Below are 19,345 nucleotides of genomic sequence, written 5' to 3' on the forward strand. Positions count from 1 at the left end.
TGCTTTCCTTATACCCCTAATCCAGACCATGCTTCCTGGTCTACAGGTCATGCCTGCCTCTTTATCACCTCTGTAGTTACGTGTCAGCTGCCTGTCTCTCTCTAGAATATACCCTCTGCTGCAGGGGTGGGGGGCGTGTTTCTCACAGCACCTGGCACAAGGCAGCAACCCACGCGTACTGACTGCCTAAGCAGACAACACTGAAGTTCATAGTTATCATAACACAGAGGACACCGTGTCCCTACGAAATACCCACCAGTGGTACATCATTTGTTTATTCCTGTGACGTGGATTAGTTCCTCTCTTACATCTCTCCCTCACGCCACCCTGGGGCTGGCGGAAAGCAGAGGGACACAGAGATGAACAAGACGTGATCAAGGCCCCTGTCCTCAGGAATGTATCGTCTGCAGCAGAGAGAGCCATGTAAATGAATCAGAAGGTACAATACGATGCAACCATGCAACCAGTGTGGTTAGAAGGCCTGTACAATTTTGTTTCCCAGGAGGTCTTGGGAGCAATGAAAGTGAAACATAACGGAAACCAGACACAGCTGCCTATTTCAGCCAGCATCCTGGGGTTCCTGAGAGCAAGAAGGGAAGGTCCTCTCCCAAGGGCGTTCAGGCCACCCACTCTTTCTCTGCCTAGAGACCTGGTCAGCCTTCAAGGGCCCGCTGAAGCTGCACTTCCTCCAGGAAGTCTTCCTGCTCCTGCTGTATGGACTCCAGTCATGAGCGATTTTCTGGGACTATAGTGGGATTTGTCAAGGACAGTCCAAATTTCATGTCATTTGCTTCTTAAAAAAAGTGAAAGGTGATCCAATGAATGTGTAACTCAACATGATTTCATGCTGGTCTTCAGTGGAGGTAGAAAAATAGCCTCTGTCAGGCCACGTGACTTGATTTGTGGTTGGATAACATGGCCACCGTAATTATAGCACTGACCACAAAGTGTAACAGTTTCCTCCCTGCCCGGCCCTGGCCCCCCCCGCCCCGCCCCTTCGCATAGCAAATCCTTCCAAGGCCAGGGCTGTTTGCTTCTGGCAGAACTTGACATCCGATAAAGGAGAAAATCCGTGAAATGGGATGATAATTCATGCTTCTGAGAAACAATGAATATAAAATGTTCTGGAAACCAGCCTAAGACTGACTGAGGTGGGGGACGGAAGCAATGAATAGTAATTGGTCACTTACTCTGCTGCATGCCACACACTTTCCACTTGTCACTCAGCAATTCAGAGAGCATGAAGCTCAGAAAGGTGAAGCAACTTCCCCCAGGTCACCCAGGAAGGAGTGGTAGGGATAGTCTCAAATCCAGATCCATCCAACTAAAAGACTAAGTTCTTGTCACTGTTTGTGTTCCTCTGCTTCCCAGTGCCCAGGTGTCCTCACACGATGCAAGACCGCCTGGGTCTATGCCCCGCCCCGTATTTCCATGGGGCTCTGTTCCCACCCTTCCCTTTTTTGATGTCCATTGTCACTAATGCTGCTGCTGTTCCAGGAGCACTTGCAGCTGCTTTCCAAAGTGGTCCCTCTCTGGGGCCAGGTTTCCTGTCTCAGGCAGAATCTAAGGATGCAGGCCATGCCTTCCCCAGACCATCCCTTACTCCCAGGAGCTGCCACTGGGCCAGAGAGTCCTCTAGCACAGTCCCTTTCACCTGCAGCACTTTTCCTGTCTTATGTTGTTTTTTTTTTTTATAAAGCATTTTCCCATTCTGTAAACCAGTTCCTGGGGGTCCTGCAGCAGTCCTGAGAGGTAGACACAGTGGAGAATTTCACCACATTTTTTAAAAAGAATTTATTTATTTATTTTTAGAGAGGGGGAAGGGAGGGAGAAAGAGAGGGAGAGAAACATCCATGTGTGAAAGAAACACGGATTAGTTGCCTTTCACACGCCCCCAACCAGGGACCTGGCCCAAAACCCAGGCATGTGCCCTAACTGGGAATCGAACCGGTGACTTTTCAGTTCACAGGACAGCGTTCAATCCACTGAGCCACACCAACCAGGACTCACCTGGTTTTAAAGATGAAGATATGGAGGTTAGGCTGAACTGTGGGAGATACCCTCTCAGCTTGCAAACGAGCCAAGCTGTGCTAAACATTTTTTTGGACCATCTGGCCACATTTTTCCAAGTCTCTGGAGGGTTCAACTTGACCTAGAGAACAGGGCAGGGGGAGTGAAAGATCTTTAGAATCCTCACACCAAGGAGATAATGGCTTTTGTAAACAAATGTAAATTGCTTAATTTCCCTTTTTTACGGTGTTCATTGTGATGCACCAATTACAACCCAGTGAAGAAAAACACTCAGAAGCATGTGTGGTCTCTAAATGCTGTGACAGAAATCAGCTTAAAGTCCTCTGAGGGCAACACAGGGCTGGGCCAAGTTCAGCCCCGACGGGGAAGCAGGTGCCCAGGCCCAGGGCTGGACGGACTTTCCCAAGCGTCTGAGCTGCTGCTCAGGGGGCCGCTGTTCTGACCTCGCCCTCACCCCAGGCCTCGCCTCAGCCCCGCCTCTGCCCTCTGCCCTCCTCATTTTTCAGTTCTCTTTCCCTGGGTCACCTGGAGTGAAATACTTTTAACAGCACTCAAAGCAAAAAATTATATTAATTTTAAAAGGGGGTGGGATTTCTCTACAAGATTTCCATCAATCATTTTAATTCATTCTCACCACTCCCGTGGGGTAGGAGGTAGACATAACAATTCCCACTTTCTAGTTAGAGAAACTGAGACTCAGGGTCCTGGTGCCTCCACAGCACAGGTCCAGAAAGGCCCCCACCAAGCGAGGTGGGGACGGATGGCCAAGGTCGCCTGGCCTGGGGGTTGCTGCCCAGTTCTCTGTGGCCGCCCCTCCACACACACCCGCCCAGCCCGCTTTGTTGGTTTGTATTATTCTCCTGGGTGGGCCTCCTTTTGTCTTAGTTGAGGGTTCCTTAAATAATTCAATCCACCTCCTCACAGAAATGAAGAAACTGAGGCCCAGGGAGCAGGGGGCAGGCGCAGGGGCCTGCCCCCATCACCAGCGACGGGGCTGAGCCGGGACCACCCGGGGAGGCTCCTGCCCGTCACCTTCCCCATGGCCCAGCTGTGCACGTGCATCAGAAGCTGAGAAAGAGGTGGCACCAGCACTGCAAGGCCTACCAGGGTCAAGTCCAAACACCATTCCTGGGCCCTTGGAGATGCGCCATCCTGGGGGGCAGGGAGGGGCAGAGTGTTGATTCCAGTGGGAAGTTGGCTCTGGGATCGGCCTGGTGACCAGACTCTTGTCTGGGGTTATTTGCTCCAACAGGCATGGGGATTCTTGACATTCCAAGGTCCTTCATTCACACCCACCTGTAGCGGGGCTGGGAGAGGGAGGTGGGGGGGAAATGGCAGGGATACCCCTGCACGCACACAGAGCACAGCTGCACGCATCCACTCATGAGCGGGGCCTCTGCTCACCCCCACCCACCGCCCTCCGTTTAGCGATTAGAGCTTTGTGGTAGGTTGGAGGGTCGTCCCAACAGGCCAAGGTCGTGGGCTCCATCCCCACTCAGAGCACGTACAAGAATCATCCAATGAATGCATAAGTAAGTGGAACCACAAATCTCTGTGTGTCTCTCTCTCTTATATTAATAAATAAACTTGTTTTTAAAATAGAGCGTTGGAGCCAGGCTGTCCTGTGTTGGAATCCACGGTCGGCCCTCACTTGCTGTCACTTACCTTGGCCTCAATGGTTTGTTTGTAGAACGGGGATAACAGTACTTCCCCCAAGGGCTGTTGAGAAGATTAAATATTAGGAAGCCACTCAGCGCCGTGCCTGGCATAGCTCTAGTTGTTACCATCATTTTACCCAGCACCCCTCTCTATAGCTCACTGGGGTTCATCCCAACACCCCGCCCCCCACCAGAGGCCAACTCCTAGGCAGTCCTCAGCCAGATGACGCACCCTCACAGACCCATCCCCTCCGACCCCTCTACTCCAGACAGCCTGGGGCCCTCGAGGCCTGGGGATGTGCCATGGGTGCCTGCATCCCCTCTGCCCAGAATGCACTCATCTCCACATCTTCACAAGTCTCACAGCCCCCTTTCCTTGAAGTTCCAGCTCCAGGACTATCTCCTCTAGGAAGCCTTCCCTGGCTGGCCTCTGGTCTTCCTTCTCTGAACTGCTGAGGCCCCCTGAGTGAGTCATTGCCACTTGGCACTCTGTCAGAGAGAAGGCCTCTTCCTTCTTCCTCCCTAGAGTCTCTGAAAACTGGAAAAAAGCATTTCCCAGGCAGATTTGGGGCCCCTGTAATCACCCTCCTGATTCCTGTGTCGCCTCAAGTCCTAGCCGCCATGGTCGCCCATCATGCATCTTCCTGGAGCTGGAAACAGGGCAAGGCCACTGACCCAGGTGGACGGACAGGCTAACTTACAAACTGGGAGAAGCTGGAGGACCTTCGACCCATTGTTGGAACAGTTCTGCTCACGGATGGGGACCCAGAGAAGGTCATCTGCAGCTGGGGGGCCCTGCTGGGGGAGGGTTCCCCAAAGCCCACCTACAAGAGTAGGTATCGAGGTCAGCCCTGCAGGTGCAGGGGCCTGCAACACAGGACCAGACCCCCACCTTTCACGGGGCAGAGGTAGATTTGCTCGGAGAGGCAAGGCAGGGTGAGCCACCCATGAGGTTAGGAGAAGCTTCAGGCGCAGTGAGCTCCCCACCAGGTGGCAACCCGGGAATGGAAGGGCCGGCTGAGGCTGGCCAGCGCTGCTCAGGATGGGCTGGGGGACCCTTGCTTTGGGTGGGAACAGGGTCAGAGCTCTTCTCGGATTCTTCCGGGCTCTGAGGGGAACTCAGCTCCACAGCCGATGGTGTCAAGATCTGGAAATCTGGCCCTACAAGTCTCTCACTTCAAAGTTCTGAAAGGACACACATGAAACTTTAAATTTTTAGTAGACATTTTAAAAAGTTAAAGGAAACAGGTGAAATTAATTTTAATAACATAGTTAACCCAGTGTACCCCAAACACTATAATCTGGACATGCAATTAACATAAAGAAATTATTAATGAGATGGTTTAAATTCTTTCTTTTGTACAAGTGCTCCAAACCCGCTCTGTGTTTTACTCACGCGGCGCATCTCAGTTTGGACTGGCCACACCGCAGGTGCTCTGCGGCCGGCACCGTGGCGAGTGGGTGCGTGCTGCCCTGTGCAGTCGGGAAAACTCAGATCTATGACTCACTTTTCTCAAGTTCTAGGAAGCGGAGACTCTGAGGTTCTGGAATTCTGCGGCGGATGAAAGTTCTGTAATGCTACAACCGTGATTCCACCAGATTAAAATGTTTCCTAGAGTCTGCTGGGGATAAGGCTTCCCCTGGCAGGCCTGTTGTGTGGAAAGAAACGAGGCCCCTGCAGAGCCCCTGGGGGGTGAGGGAGCAAGAAGCTCTCCCCTCGGCTGCCCCTGCCATCTGGCCCCGTCAGCGGAAGCCGGCGGGGGGTGGGGGGGTGGGGGGGGGCATGCCGTGCGCCCAGCGTGCTGGTCTCTCCAGGGGAGCTGCCCCTCCAGCCATCCCTCTGGCTCCTCGTCTCTCCACCCAAGCACACAAGCCTAAGAGTGTGGCTCCCGCCTCTGAGTCCTCCGGGTGGGGGGGGGGGGCGTGCCCCTGCCTCCCTCTCCCGGTTTCTGTCCACTCTGGAGAGTCCCTGGGGACGGCCGCAGCAGATGGAGCTGGGGAGTGTGATTAAAACCCCACGTGGAATCCCTGGAGGGCGGAAATGGTCTCCATTTGCTTGAAGCTGTGGCCTGGAGGGCAGAAGTCAGGCCCGGGGAGGGCAGAAGCCAGAGGCCCACTGTCCGGGTCAGGAGGGCCAGAGGCTCTCTCTGGTCCTCTGATATATGCCCCATATGGTTCCAGCGGGAAAACTGAAGCCCGAGAGAGCAGAAGGGTTTCCTAAGCCAGGCACGAGGTGCCTGTTAGCCATGGGTTCTCCTCCTCGCACTCCTAAACCCCATCTCCTGTCTCTGCTTCCATTCTCAGGAACAGTCAAGATGCCGACCCAGCAGGGCAGGACCTCAGGGAGGCTGCGGGGAGGCCCCACCCCATGGCGTTATATTTAGGTGGCTGACTTCTTGACTTTGGGGTGCTCACTCCAGGCCCGGGGACCTCCTGGTCCCAACCTTGCCCTGGCTCCCCCGGCCCACGCGCACAGGTCCTGCGGAGGGTCCGGAGAGTGGGGACTTGATCACAGGATGGAGTCTGGGTGAGGCAGGGGCTGGAGTGGGATGGGGAGGGTTCCGGTCCGCAGAGACCAGTGCCTGTGTCTGCTCCACCATCCAGCTCTGTCTTCCACTGCAAAGTCCTGTGTAGCCACAGTCCCATCGTATCCTCACGAGCGCCCGACAGGAAAGGTGGGCGGGAGGACTTTCCGACAGCACACACACCCGCGGCCGAATGCCGTGCAGAGGGCCGTCACTGGCGCTTTGTCACTGCCCCACTTTCTGCAGGTGGAGAAACTGCAAGCCCCAAAGCGGGGCTATGACCTGTCTCAGACTACAGAGCCCGAGGGAGGGCCCTGTGGAACCACTGGCTCGGCACCCACCCGGGGAGCCCCTCACCCAGCTCCACCCCCAGCATGCAGACACTCTGCAGCCGACAGACATCAGGAGTCACCTGCAGCCACACTTTTTCCAAGCTGAGCTCTTTCCAGGCTGGGTTTCCCCCCTGGGGAAAGCCCCAGGCTGTCCTGAGCGGCCCAGAGAAGGGAGGAAATGACAAAGATCCTGCTGGAGAGGGCGGCAGAAAACAGCCGGGCCTTTGGTTTCTAGCATCTGGCTCTGCCCAAGTCGGGGGGCGGGGGGGGCCAGGGTGCAGGGCAGCACGAAGGCAGACCCTGAATCCAGGGTTGGAAAAACACAGACTTAGGAGTGAGGCGGGCCTGGGTTCGAGTCCCAGGGCTGGTCCTTGCCAGCTGTGTGATCTTGTGTCCATGACCTCACCCGGGGTCCCTCTCGGCTGACTGGCTGACACCCACCTCCGGGGTGGAGGGAGTCGGCGTGTACACAAGCTAAGCCCATAGCTAGCACTGAATAAGTGTAGTTCTCTCTCAAATGCCCCTCCAGGAACAAATCAGGCCCAGGCTGTCCTAGTTGCTACCCTTTGCTGCCATAAATATAGTCCATAAATACTTATCGATTAAACAAATGAATGCATGATTGTTGTCAGCCCAGAGCGCAGCAGAGTGCAGGAGGCGGCTTTGGACTGCTCTGTCAGGAGACCCGGCAGACCACCCGACTCACTGCGTGGCCCCAGGCTTTGCGCAGAACCTTAGAGCGCGGAGTTCTCCCAGTGGCACTCTGAGAAGGTGTGACTATTACCCCGTGTTCCAGATGAGGAAACTGAGGCACAGAGAGCCTAAGCTGCTGGTAGGCAGCCGTGCCTAGAGGTGGACCTGCCATCCGTCCCCGGAGCACACGGGTGTCACTCAGGAAGGGCCAGGAGAGCTCCCCCCCGCCCAACAGGCTGCTGCTGGTGCTGCTCAGGGTTTCCTGTGGGTTTTGGAGGCTCCTCTAAATCAGATGAGATGGGGGCTTCGCCCACTCAAGACTGTGGCTTGGGTCATTTGTCAGAGACTAATTATCACCATTTTCTGGGTGTTTCCTGCCCGGAGCGGGGAAGGAAACAAGGGCTCCTGACCCTTTGTCCTCTCTCAGCTCATCCTCCCCCTCCCCTGCCTCCACTTCTGGACCTTCCTCTTCCTTGTCCAACCCCTGACCTTAAACTTGAAGTTCATTCCCAGGCAGACCTTCCAGCAACAACAACTCAGGGCTGGGAATCCAGGGACACGGTGCAGTGCCCTGCCAACGACCGAAGGTGCTTCCCTCTCCCGCTCGGCAGGTTTGGAGACACCCTGCCCCCAGCTGTGGGAGATGGGGGTCAGCAGGGTGCCAACCACTGACATCAGTTTACAAGAAGCTCTGCAGTGATGGCACAAAATCATCCCAACTGCCCTGCTTAGCGACAGTTCTGCTGTCGCCCAGCTTAACAGAAAAGGAAACTGAGGCCCAGGAGGGTTAAGGGACTTGTTCGAGATTCTGCAGACATGGGGAGGCAGAGGCAAATGTTTACATCAGCTTCCAGAGATTTGTCCTTGTCATAGTAAGTATAAATATTGCTAAAAATGTTTACCAAGCTCTGACTCTGCCAAGAGCTTTCCTCTCCTTACTGCAGCGACTCCCAGCAGTGGGGCCCACGTTCCAGAGAGGGAACTGAGGCACGGAGAAGCACTTCGCCTTCCGGAGCCCATTCTCAGCCTCCACAGGGGGTCAAAGCCACATTGGAACTCAGTCTGTCTGACTCCAAAGTCTCAGGTCTTCCAGGCAAGACAGGGTCACCTCTCCCTGGGGGGAGGAGTCTCGGCGTTTTCCCAAAGTGGAACCAGAATGAGCCTGGTCTTGCCCCCGCTCATGGAGCTGCTTCAGGCCTGGGGAGCGCAGCTGCTGGGAGCCCCCCCCGGGCAGCAAGCCATGCAGGGCATTGGGCACATGGGGGCCTTGTCTGTCTGCGTGCCCTCTACACGTAACAGCAGCCCCTGGTCTAGGTCAGTGTGGCCCTGTGACAGCTTCACAGATGACCCCACATACAGAGATTCCTTTTCCTCCCTCCCTCTTCCCCTCCCTCCCTTCCTTCCTCCTTCACCAAACACCAGCTAAGAGGCCCTGACATTTGCTTCTTTTGCTGACCCCCCCCAATCAGGGACAACTGCATAATTTATGGGGCTCAGCACAAAACAAAAACGCAGAACCTCTTGTTCAAACACGAGGACTTCAAGACAGTAACAGCAGAGCACCCGGCCGAGCGTGGGGCCCACCGCGAGTGCAGAGGTGGTGGGCCCGCACGCCCACGGGCTGCCCTGCTCGCTCAGCCCGTTCCCACCCCTCTCGCTGCCCCTCCCACTGCCCCTCCTGCCGCCTCACTCTCCATTTACATCCTCACACGTTCCAAGTGTTTTCCCGCCTCACAGCTTCTGCAAAGGCTGGTCTGCCGGCCGCAGACCTTTTTCCCCAGCCTTCTCTCGTCACCGGCTCCTTCTCATCAGTCAGTTGTGGGCCCCAAACCACCGCCCCCGTCTACAGTGAGCGCCCACGTAGCTCCCCTTCAAGCCTGCTGGTGTCCCCTCCTAGTGTGCGTCACACTCGAGGCCTCACCTGCACTTGTCGACGTACCGTTTACTGTCACCAAGGGCAGGGCTCCCTGTTCAGGACTGAACCCCCAGGGCCCAGCCCAGGGCCCGGCACATAGCAGGTGTTCAGTAACGATTTGTAAAACAGTGAATGGACACAGACATCCTAGTACACCCCTCCCTACCCCCTCATCACCTCCCGCCCTCCCTCTGCAACCCAGACAAGCACAGGGGTGCTCCCCAGATATCCCCGTGTCCCAGACAGCCCCACACAGAGAGCTGATGAAACCCAGGGGGGCAGGTGCACCCTGAGGCCTTGGAGCAAGGGCAGGTAGAAGTGCAAAGCCTGGAGAAAAAAAGAAAGAGGAGGAGGGAGGAGAGAGGGGGACAGAGGCCAAGAGGAACGAAAAAGGAAACAGAGCTGGAGGAGGGAGAGAAGAGGCAGACAGAGAGGGCAGGACGGGCTGGGCTTGGCGATAATCCCGTGCCTTCTCTTTATCGGCGAAACTAATAATTACTATTAATGCCCGGCCCCTCCCTGGCCCTTTCATCCAGGCTGGTGGGGAAGATGAAAGTCCGGGGGGCCTCTCAGGTGCAGGTAACAGGGCTTCACAACCACTAATTAAACTTGGCAGCCCCCTCCGATTACCTGCCCCCCACCCCAGGATGCTGAGCCACCTGACTCAACGCCTTTCCAGATGGGCAGGCAGCAGCTAGCTGCTCTCTGGGCCTGACCCTCCTCTGAGAGATGCAGAGTGTTGCCCTTGGAGGGGTGTGGCCGCCGGCCCAGATGGACCTGGGGGAGGCGCCGGAAAGAGGAACCTCGTACCAGGTGGCACTGGAACTAAGGAGCCCTGCCCTCAGCTGAAATTACAGCCCCATCCCCGAGGCTGCCCCCGCCCCACAACCCCGCCCCACAACCGCACCACAGGGCCTGTGTCTCTGGGCCCTGCCAGATGGCGGCGGGGGACGTGCCGCTGGGAAGGAGGGTCTGAACAGACAAAGAGACGAAGTCAGCATGTCCAGCTCCTGCACACAGCCCCAAGACCACCGGGGCCCCAGTCGCTGGCTTCCTCAGGGGCCGTTTTGTCCCACCTCCCTCTAAGGGGCCTCCTCTCTCTAGCAGCCGAGACTGACAGGAGCCCGGCTCCCCCCGAACACCTGCAGCGGCGGGCCCCTCGCTGCCTCCCGCTGCTCATTGTTGAGCTGCCTGGACTGTGGGCTGTGTGATCTCATCCAATCCCTTGACAATGGAGAGGCTCCTGAAGTTACATCAGTAGCCCCCTCCTCTCCCATGAGCCCCACCTGCCTGCCCCCTCTTCCTGCTAGGATGTCACATGGGTGGCTCCAGAAGTAACAGGGCCTAAGCTTGATTTCCACCCTCCGCCCAAGTCAGGGTCTTCCCACTTGGGCTGCAGGCTCCCCCCTCGGTAAATAGCCACACAGTCCACCTCTCTCCATCCCAGGACCTGGGATCGTCCTCACCCTGCATCTGTCCAATCTGTCCTTAAACCTTACAGAGTCTACTTTTAAAGTAGCTCTCAGACCTGAATGTCGTCCTCCATCCTTAGAGCTGCCCTCAGGCCCTGCGCCACCGCCGTCTCTCACCTGCATGACCACCGTCACCTGCCTCTCCAAACAAAGCCAGAGTGGACTCTGAGGTACACAAGTCAGGACATGCCAGGCCCTGCTAAAGCTTATCACTGCCTCCCCATGGCATGTGGAATACAATACAACGCTGGCTTCCCGCCGCGGCAGGGCACACCAGAACCCTGGCCTCCTGGACCGTCTCACCTTTCTCCCCTCTTCACGCTGCCCCCACCTCCAGGCAGCCCCTCAGGCTCTTCTCCACCTCGGCAACTTGGCAGCAGCTGCTGCCTCTGCCCCGGGGCTGGCTCTTTCTCCAGCCCTCCTCATGGCTGCACTTTCTCACCCTCTGGGTCTCTTCCTTGGGTGCTGTCCTCCCTGGCTCTAAGAGAGTGAGCCCACCTCTCTAACCATCTCAGTTCTGCCTGTTTCTTTCACAGCACTTACCGCAGCCTATAACGATAAAATGGTCGACTGGTTCGCTTGTATGAGGGCTGTCTGTCTCCATCACGTGTATGCAACCCGTTCATTGCTCATTGCTCTCCAAAGCCTAGCTCAGTGCCTGGCACATGGTAGGTGCTCAGCAGATATGCTAAATGAGCAAGTGACCCAGGATCCATATCCTGGTACCAGCAACCCATTGGGTCCTGTTCTTCCCTTTGGGGTGACCCAGAGCAGGTCCTTTGCCACCAGGCCCTGCGTAGGTGTGGCAAAGCGCACAGGGGCCTGCATCTGGACCTAGGAGGCCTGGTAGCAATCTCTGTCCATCTGCTCTACCGGGAACCAGCTGAGCGACTGCTGGCGATTCCCGCCTCAGCTTCCTACCCTGGAAAATGTGGACAAAAATCAGAGCTCCTGGGAGTGTGATGCGGCACAAAAGGAGTGCGCACACCAAGGCCACCTCACAGCCATGCCCCAGGTGGGGGTCCTGACTGAGATGCAGATTTATATACTCACACTTCCAAACCAGCGCCCCTCCCTACCTGCCCCCGCCCTCCCATCCCCACACTAGCCTCCGTCAAGGCCAGTCTGCCCGTCCATTCCAGGCAGTGTGGAGATCAGGCGCCATCTAGTGGTAATATGGGGGACAGCAGGCATTCTCGGCCCCTAGGCTCCACAGCGGGTGGGACCAGCCCTGAAGGTCCTCACTGGGCAGAGCTGAGCCTGGGAGCAAACACAGGAGCTGCCCACGGGGTGTGTGTGCTTAGTCTCCAGCCCCCCAGCACAAAGTCCTGACCCGGAGCCCCCATGGGCCCACTGCTCAGTCTTTCAGCTCACCTCCCACCATTCCCTCTCTCCTGCCACGTAGAACCTCACGCGTGATTCTGGATGATCCAAGCTTTCTTTTGACTCAAGACCTTCCCACAGGCAGTTTCTCAGCCTGGGAACTCTCCCCAACCCTCTTCTCCCTGCCCTGGCTAACCCTTCCTCCCACGCTCGGCCTCTACTGCAATGGCCGCTGTCCAGAGGCCCCTGACCAGCTGGAGCTGCCCTTTGTGGCTCCACCGCCCCTCCGCCTCCCACCCCACCCCGCCAGTGCTAAGCCTGCTCCTCAGGCTCCATGTTCCTTGCTTGAATTCCCATTAGACAGACCTCGGCTGAGGCCCTGAGATACTGAGTGCTGAGGGAGACTGAGGCCTGTGCACTCAGGCTGCGGGCTGGCTGGTCACACACAGCCTGGAGAGGACGAAACCGGGGTTTCTCAGGAAGACACAGGGTGCTGCTTCAGGCAGGGCCCCACCTCCCAGCCCCGGCCCACAGGGCTGCCGCTGGCATCTGACCCCGCACCGTGCATTTGGAGTGAACTGACGTCCCCTCTCTGGACCACAGCTTCTTCTTCCCACTCTTTCCTTGCTCCCTTTTGCAGAACTTCCCTCCAAAGGGAGGAGGGGATGGATCCCAGGGGTAAATTACAGTGTGGACTGTTGCTCAGAACGGGAAGTACAGGGCCGCCGAGCCAGGCTTCAGAGTCCAGGAAAAGCCTGGGGTTTGGCTCTCGCAAGGGCAACCCCCTTCCCCGAGTTCACGAGCTCAGCAGGTATTTGAAGAATGCCTGGACCGCGATGAGAAAAGCTGGGGTCCTGGAGTCAGACTGCCTGGCTGAGCTCCCGGCGCCACCACTTAGGGCTGGTGACCGCTAACTTGCTTCCTCAGTTATAAAACGAGGGCAATAAAAATTTGCTAGCTCACGGGTTAGTGAGGGCATTCAAAGGGATGGGGCGTGCAGCTCAGGACAAGGCTGGCATGCCGTAAATGCCCAGTTACTGTGAGGGCTATTGCGGCTGCTATCGCTCACTGAGTGACCGCAGTGCCAGCCGCTCTGCTCCTGCTGCCTTCACCCGCCTGGCCCGACCCAGGGCCTCCTCGTCTCCAGCGCTCTGGCCCCCGGGGGCCCAGGACAGCCCCTCCTCCGTCACTCCCTGGGACTCCTCCTCCAGGCCTCAAAGCCTCTGCCCCCTCAGGAATTCCAGAACATCTGGAGCCGGGTCCCCTCCATCCCAGCGTTTTCTCTGATCATTTCCTCCGTGTTGTCCCGAGAAACCTGGCTGTCCGGTGAGGATGCAGCATTCTCTCTCAGGCCTCCCAGTGGCTTCTCCTTTCTCTTCCACAGCCTGTGGAAGTGAAAAAAGGTGGGGAGAGGGGAAGGGAGAAGCCACAGTATTCCAGGTGTTGTCCTCTCTACTCCCCGTTGTCACTTTCAGGCCATCCCCCCTCCATAGAGGACGCTCATTCTGAATCTCGTTCCTACACCATAGCACCTGCTACTTCACCTCAGGACAGACATCTCCCCGTCCCCGGAGCACACCCTGTTGTCCAGGAGGGCTGTACCCTGGACTCAGAGCCACTCATGGTCAGTGTGTCCCTGTTTTACTTGTTGGTCATCTCAATATTCACACAGGCAATGCTGCCATCGCCTGGCCTCCGGTCCCTTGACTGCTCTCCTCTGATGAGCTGGCCCCGAAGCCAGCCCAGCCACTCACCCCTACGGCCGTTACCAGTGCCTGCAACTCCTCCCCAGCCCTCATCTCCAACTCATGTCCCCAGTCCCAGACCACCAGCCTGAGGTGGCGGCTGGTACCTGACTCGGGTCACGCCTTGCCCCATTGGGACCACTAACCATCAGCTCCCACTGCCTGTGCGCTGCCCCTCAGCCCCCTGACACTCTCGCTACCCCCACTGTCCAGCTTCAACGCCACGCTCGGTCGTGGCCACCATTCCTCTGCACGCATCTCTGACTCCTCCGCCCCTCTCTCGAGTTCTCGTCTCTTGGTGAAACCACAACTCGGATTAAATTCAGCACCCTGCCTATGCCATGCCTGCATCCATGCTGCCGACCGTGACTGCAGAGGCCGACCACCAACCTCCAGCAGACTTATCCTGCCCTGGAGTCACCCACTAATCCCCCAGACCTTGGGCCCATGTCGAGCTTCCTCTCAGCCCCCAGCCTCACAGCTGCTGGCTTCCTGCTTCCCCGGTGGGAACGCCCGGGAGTCCCCACTCCCACTGCGCCTGCCCTCGGCGCCTTCCCTCCCTCCCTCCCCCGCCCAAGCAGAGGCACTGTTGGTGCCCCCGTCTGCAGCCGACGCCTCCCCTGTCCCCCAGTTGAGGACACGGCTCCACCGTCAATCTTCCACTCTCTCAGAGACCAGTCCCACAGGGTACGAGTATGTGTTATCAATCCAATCATAAAAAAGAAAAACCAACTTTCTCATTCTTCTGCTGCCCCTTTGCACACGTTGCTTCCCTCTCTTTCTCCCTTAAATTCCATCCAAGCATTTGCACCCCCAACACACACACACACACACACACACACACACACTGAAACTGCCCTTGTCTTGGTCCCTGCCACCCTGCATGTTGTTACATCCGAGTCATTCTCATTCTTTATCGAACTTGACCTCTCAGCCTGTGGACCCAGCTTCCCACTCCCTCCTCCTTGACCCCCTTTCTTCGCTTGGCTTCCTGGACATCCCCTCTCAGTTTTCCTCCTGTCGCACTGTCCCCAGCATCTCTTTCCTTGGCTTTCTCCTGGGCCCGTCCCCATGCTTTGACGCTCAGTCCGTGGGTCTCTCCTGTGTCGACACTCAGTCCCTCCGTGGTCACAGTCTCGTCATTTTAAATGCCATCTGGATGCCGCCTGGAGACCCCCACACTTACACAGCCAGCCCAGATCCTCTCCTAGTCCAGGCTCATCCTGGGACATGAAATGAACACCTCAAACCGAGGCCCACCCCTCCATCCCGGCTGATGGCAACTCCGGCTTCCAGGTCCCTCTGGGATAAATGTCGATAATCTCATTTTCTCACACCCCGTGTCTGAGCTACCAGGAAATGCTGCTGGGTCTATTTCCAAAGTACAATCAAATTTCGATCACTTCCTTCTGCCTCCAAGGTGCCACCTTGGTCTCAGCTGCCAATATCTTCTTTTACCCCTTAACCAGGACCCCTGCTTTCATGTCAGCTCCCCCCACTCCCCCGCTGAGAGTCATTCTCCACAGGGCATGGACAGTGGGCCTACTGAAACAGAAGCCAGGACGCGGCCTGTGTGGCTCCGTGGGTTGGGCATGGTCCTGGGCCAAAAGGTCACCGACTTGACTCCGGCGAGGGCACACCGCTGGGTTTCGGGTTCGTTCCCTAGTCGGGGTGCATGCAGAAAGCAACTGATCGATGCTTCTCTTTCACACAAAATTTCTCTCCCTCTCTTTCCCCCTTCCTTCCCTTCTCTCTAGAATCAATTTTTAAAAGAAAAAAGAAAAAAAACCCCTATGTCAGATTCTGCCAGTCCCTTGCTCGAAAGCCTGCAACGGCTCCACTCAGAGTAAACGTCAGTGTCCTCACGAAGAGCTGAGGGCTGATGTGACCTGCCCCCGACCCCCGACCTCTCATCACTGTGTCGCCCCTCACTCACCCTCCTCTCCAGCCACACCGGCCCCCTCGCTGTCCTTGGAGCATGCGGGTGGCGCCCCTGTGCAGGGCCTTTCCGAGTGCTGTCCCCTTCTCTGCCTGCAGTGCTCCCCCCGCAGACATGGGCGAGGCCTGCCCCCTGTCCTGCCTCGCACCGCAGCTCCCGCCTCTCTCACTCAGGGCCACCCCGACTGCCCTCTCTACTTAATTCTTCCCACTGCCGCACCCCTTTCCTCAGACCCCCAATACCCTTCATATTGCTCAAGCCTTCTAACATAATAGGAAATTTACTGAGATACTGTGTCTGCCATTCCTGCCAAATGTTAACTCCCAGAGGGTAGGGATCATTGTCTCTTTGGTCACCATTGGGTCCCAAGTCTCTAGAGCAGGGCCTGACACACACTAGGTGGTCGGTAAGAGTATACTGAATGAATGAACGAAGTGTGAGAGGCGGTAGTAGCACGTTTCCAGTTCTCACGGCCTAGTGCACGGGGTGGGGTGGAGTGGGGAAAACCGACAAGGAAAGGGGAATAAGACCCTGCAGAAAGGGGCTCCTGCCATGCCTCCAGCCTGATCTCGCATCCCTCTCCCCTCCTGCACAATACCCCACGCTGTGCTGGCCATGTTTGGGATTCCTTGAGCTCCCCAAGGGCCTTCCCACCTCAGGACCTTTGCATATACTGTTCTCCCTGCCTAGACCATTCTTCCCCCCTGCATTTAGCTAATTCTTGTTCTGTTTTCAAGTCTCAGTTTAAATGCTATTCTTATTGCATCTCAGAGCTTAACACTGAGTGCCCAATAAAGATATGTGTTTCAATATACATGAAAAAATCCTGGTATTATCCCATTTTACAGATGAGAAAAATAAGGCCCAGAGAGGTGACAATTTTTTCCCCCAGGACCCACAACTAGTAACTATCTGTAGAAATAACAAACATGTTGATTAAATAATCAAAGTGGAGCTTGAAGGCAGTGACTTTGACGGTTTCTGGGGTGAAGATGAGACTTTTCTGTGGAGAAACTTGTCCTGTGGTGGGCGTGTGGACCAAGTGGTGCTCATTTCACCAAGCCTCTTCTTGCGGAGGTTTAGAGGTCTGTCTGCTTAATACAATTCTTATCCGAAGCAGGAACCCACCCCATGAGACTCCGGCCTCTGCTAACACCCCTTCTCCATCGGGGGACTCTCTGCTTGTGAACAAAAAGCCTTCTTCTTCACTGTGCACAATATGCACAGATAATTCACAGAAGACATGCAGACTCTCACCACGACCCATGAAGAGACGTCTGCGCTTACTGACCGTGGAAGCCACACGGCAAGGAGACATGCAGGGCTGCTCAGCGCAGCGGAAGTCAAAAGTGATGTGAACTTTCTGGAGGGCAGTTTACATATATCAGTTATGTAAAATACCTACTCCTTTCTACTCCTGGCAATGTACCCTGAGGAAAGAATAAAAGAACAGCACAAGTATGTTCTTGACAGTTTTGTTTATATTTGCAAATTCTGAAAATAACCAAATGTCCAACAATTGAGGACCAGTTAAAAAGATCGGTGGTATAGCTATACAAAGGGATATCGTGTAGCCATGAAAAATGATTCAATACAGGTGTTCTGGTTGCTGGCAAGGAGTGGGTTGCTGCAGACAGGGGTGAGAGGAGAAAGGTTTTTTGTTTGTATACTTTTTGGTAACTTTGCAATTTTTAATTTTTGTGAGTGCATTTAATATTCAACATGATAAATAAAATTTAAAATATTTGTAAAAATGTTGCAGATCTCTACTAGTTGTTATGGGAAGATGTCTATAATGTTGGGTGAAAAACAGAAGTTACCCAGGGGCATGTAGAATACAATTTCATTTACATAGGTTCTTCCTTAAATTGAGTTGAGGTTGTTCAGTAGCAATAGTTCCAGGGCACAAAGGGCTATATGCTATTGTGCATAATCACTCATTTTGTTCAATAAAGCCCAGTCCATGGGTTTTACACATGTATAGGTGTATATCCTATACATATTTCACACACACACATATACGTACATACACACATATACATACACACAAATATATATAACCTACTTCTTGGCCCTCCCCCATATCTCCATCTATACATTCTTCCAATCCTTCAAGGCCTTTCAACATTGTTTTTAGAGGGATATATGGAAGTAGCTATTAAACATATAGGCTTTGAAGTCAGAATCCCAAATTGGTCACAAATGTGTAATCTCAGTTAAACTTCCTTATCTATAAATGGGCAATTAAAACCGTATCCGATTGATCACGCTGTGAGGATTAAATGAAGCAGTGTATATAAATCAGTTCCCCCAGGTTGGTGTATAATAACAAGTACTGGATAATTTATTTTTTCTTTTAGAAATTTGAAGTACAACTTTATTCTGATTCTAGACAAAAAAGAATGGGAATGACAGCAACAAACAAGGGGTCACCACTGAATACCTGACGTGGCGGAAGCAGTCTTACACTTGAAACTCGGGCAGGAAACAGCTGTGTTCCAAAACATGCGTTGTAGTCACTTCTGGCTGAAATGTTCTAGTACTGAGATTCTTCTTCTGGTGGAAGACAATTGACTTTGCCTCAACTTTCCCATCCTTCATATCCACCTTGTTGCCACACAACACAATGAGGATGTTTTCATTCATTCCCACAAGATCTCCATGCCGGTTAGGCGTATTCTTGTGTGTAACTCTCAAAGGTACATCAAACATTATAATGCACCCTGGCTCGAGTACGTATAAAACACTCACCTCTCCATCCACCAGATTTCTCCTGGGCAGCTGTAGCCCATGCATTCAACTTAATAGACTCTCTTGTTAGTGTGGAACAGGAGGGGATGGACCTCAGCACCCAACGTGTCTACTTACTTACTTTTCAAAGTCATCAGTTAGATGACGTTTCACAAATGCAGGTTTTCCGGTCCCATCATCACCCACCCGTACAAATCTGAACTGAACGTGAGGTTCTCTTTGGGCAGCCGTTTGATGCTCTTCCCGGCCCTACGACTCTGAATAATTTATTCTTATTTTGCTCGGTACGTAGTATGCCAAACTCTGATTTCCTGTTTTTATTTTTAAATTGAATTTATTTTTAAAGGTTGTTTATTTATTTACCTTTTTGTTTTTTGTTGAGGGGAGGAGGGGTAGAGGGAGGGAGAGAACTGTGGATGTGGGGAGAAACACTGATCGGCTGCCTCTCCTATGTGCCTCCACGCGGGACCTGGCCAGCGACCCAGGCAAGTGCCCTGACTGGGAATCAGCGGGGGAACTCTTGGTCTGCGGGTGGACGCCCAACCCACTGAGCCACAGCAGTTGGGGCTTTCATTGAATTTATTGGGGTGACATTTGTTAGCAAAACCATAGGAGTTTCAACACAACATCTGCATATTGCGTTGTGCAGTCACCACCCAAAGTCAAGTCTCTTTTCTCCACCATTCATTCTCCCTTTGCCCTCTGCCATCTCCCCCAACCCCATTTCCGTCGGTCAATCACCGTACTGCTGTCCGTGTGTAAGAGATTTTTCTCTCCACTTTTGGCTTAAACTCTTCATTGCCCGTTTTGTTTTTGTTGTTCCCCTCCGCGCCGCAAGGTGCGCTGCCGCCTCCAGGCTGGCCAGGCCGGAACTAGGATGGCGGAAGTTTTCTAGCCGTGGCGGCCGCCATCTCGAAACAGGCCTGCCTCCCCCAGCAGATGTAGGGCATGGTAGCGTTCC

At 54.7% G+C, this 19,345-nt stretch overlaps 1 pseudogene; it reads right to left on the bottom strand.

Annotated features, from left to right (window-relative positions):
* Nucleotides 1–12,261: 12,261 nt before the first annotated feature.
* LOC123808230 lies at nucleotides 12,262–19,334 on the bottom strand (annotated as a pseudogene).
* Nucleotides 19,335–19,345: the final 11 nt, after the last annotated feature.

The sequence above is a fragment of the Phyllostomus hastatus genome, unplaced genomic scaffold (assembly GCF_019186645.2).
Source record: "Phyllostomus hastatus isolate PE091 unplaced genomic scaffold, TTU_PhHast_1.1 phas_contig_150, whole genome shotgun sequence".
NCBI classification, from domain to species: domain Eukaryota; kingdom Metazoa; phylum Chordata; class Mammalia; order Chiroptera; family Phyllostomidae; genus Phyllostomus; species Phyllostomus hastatus.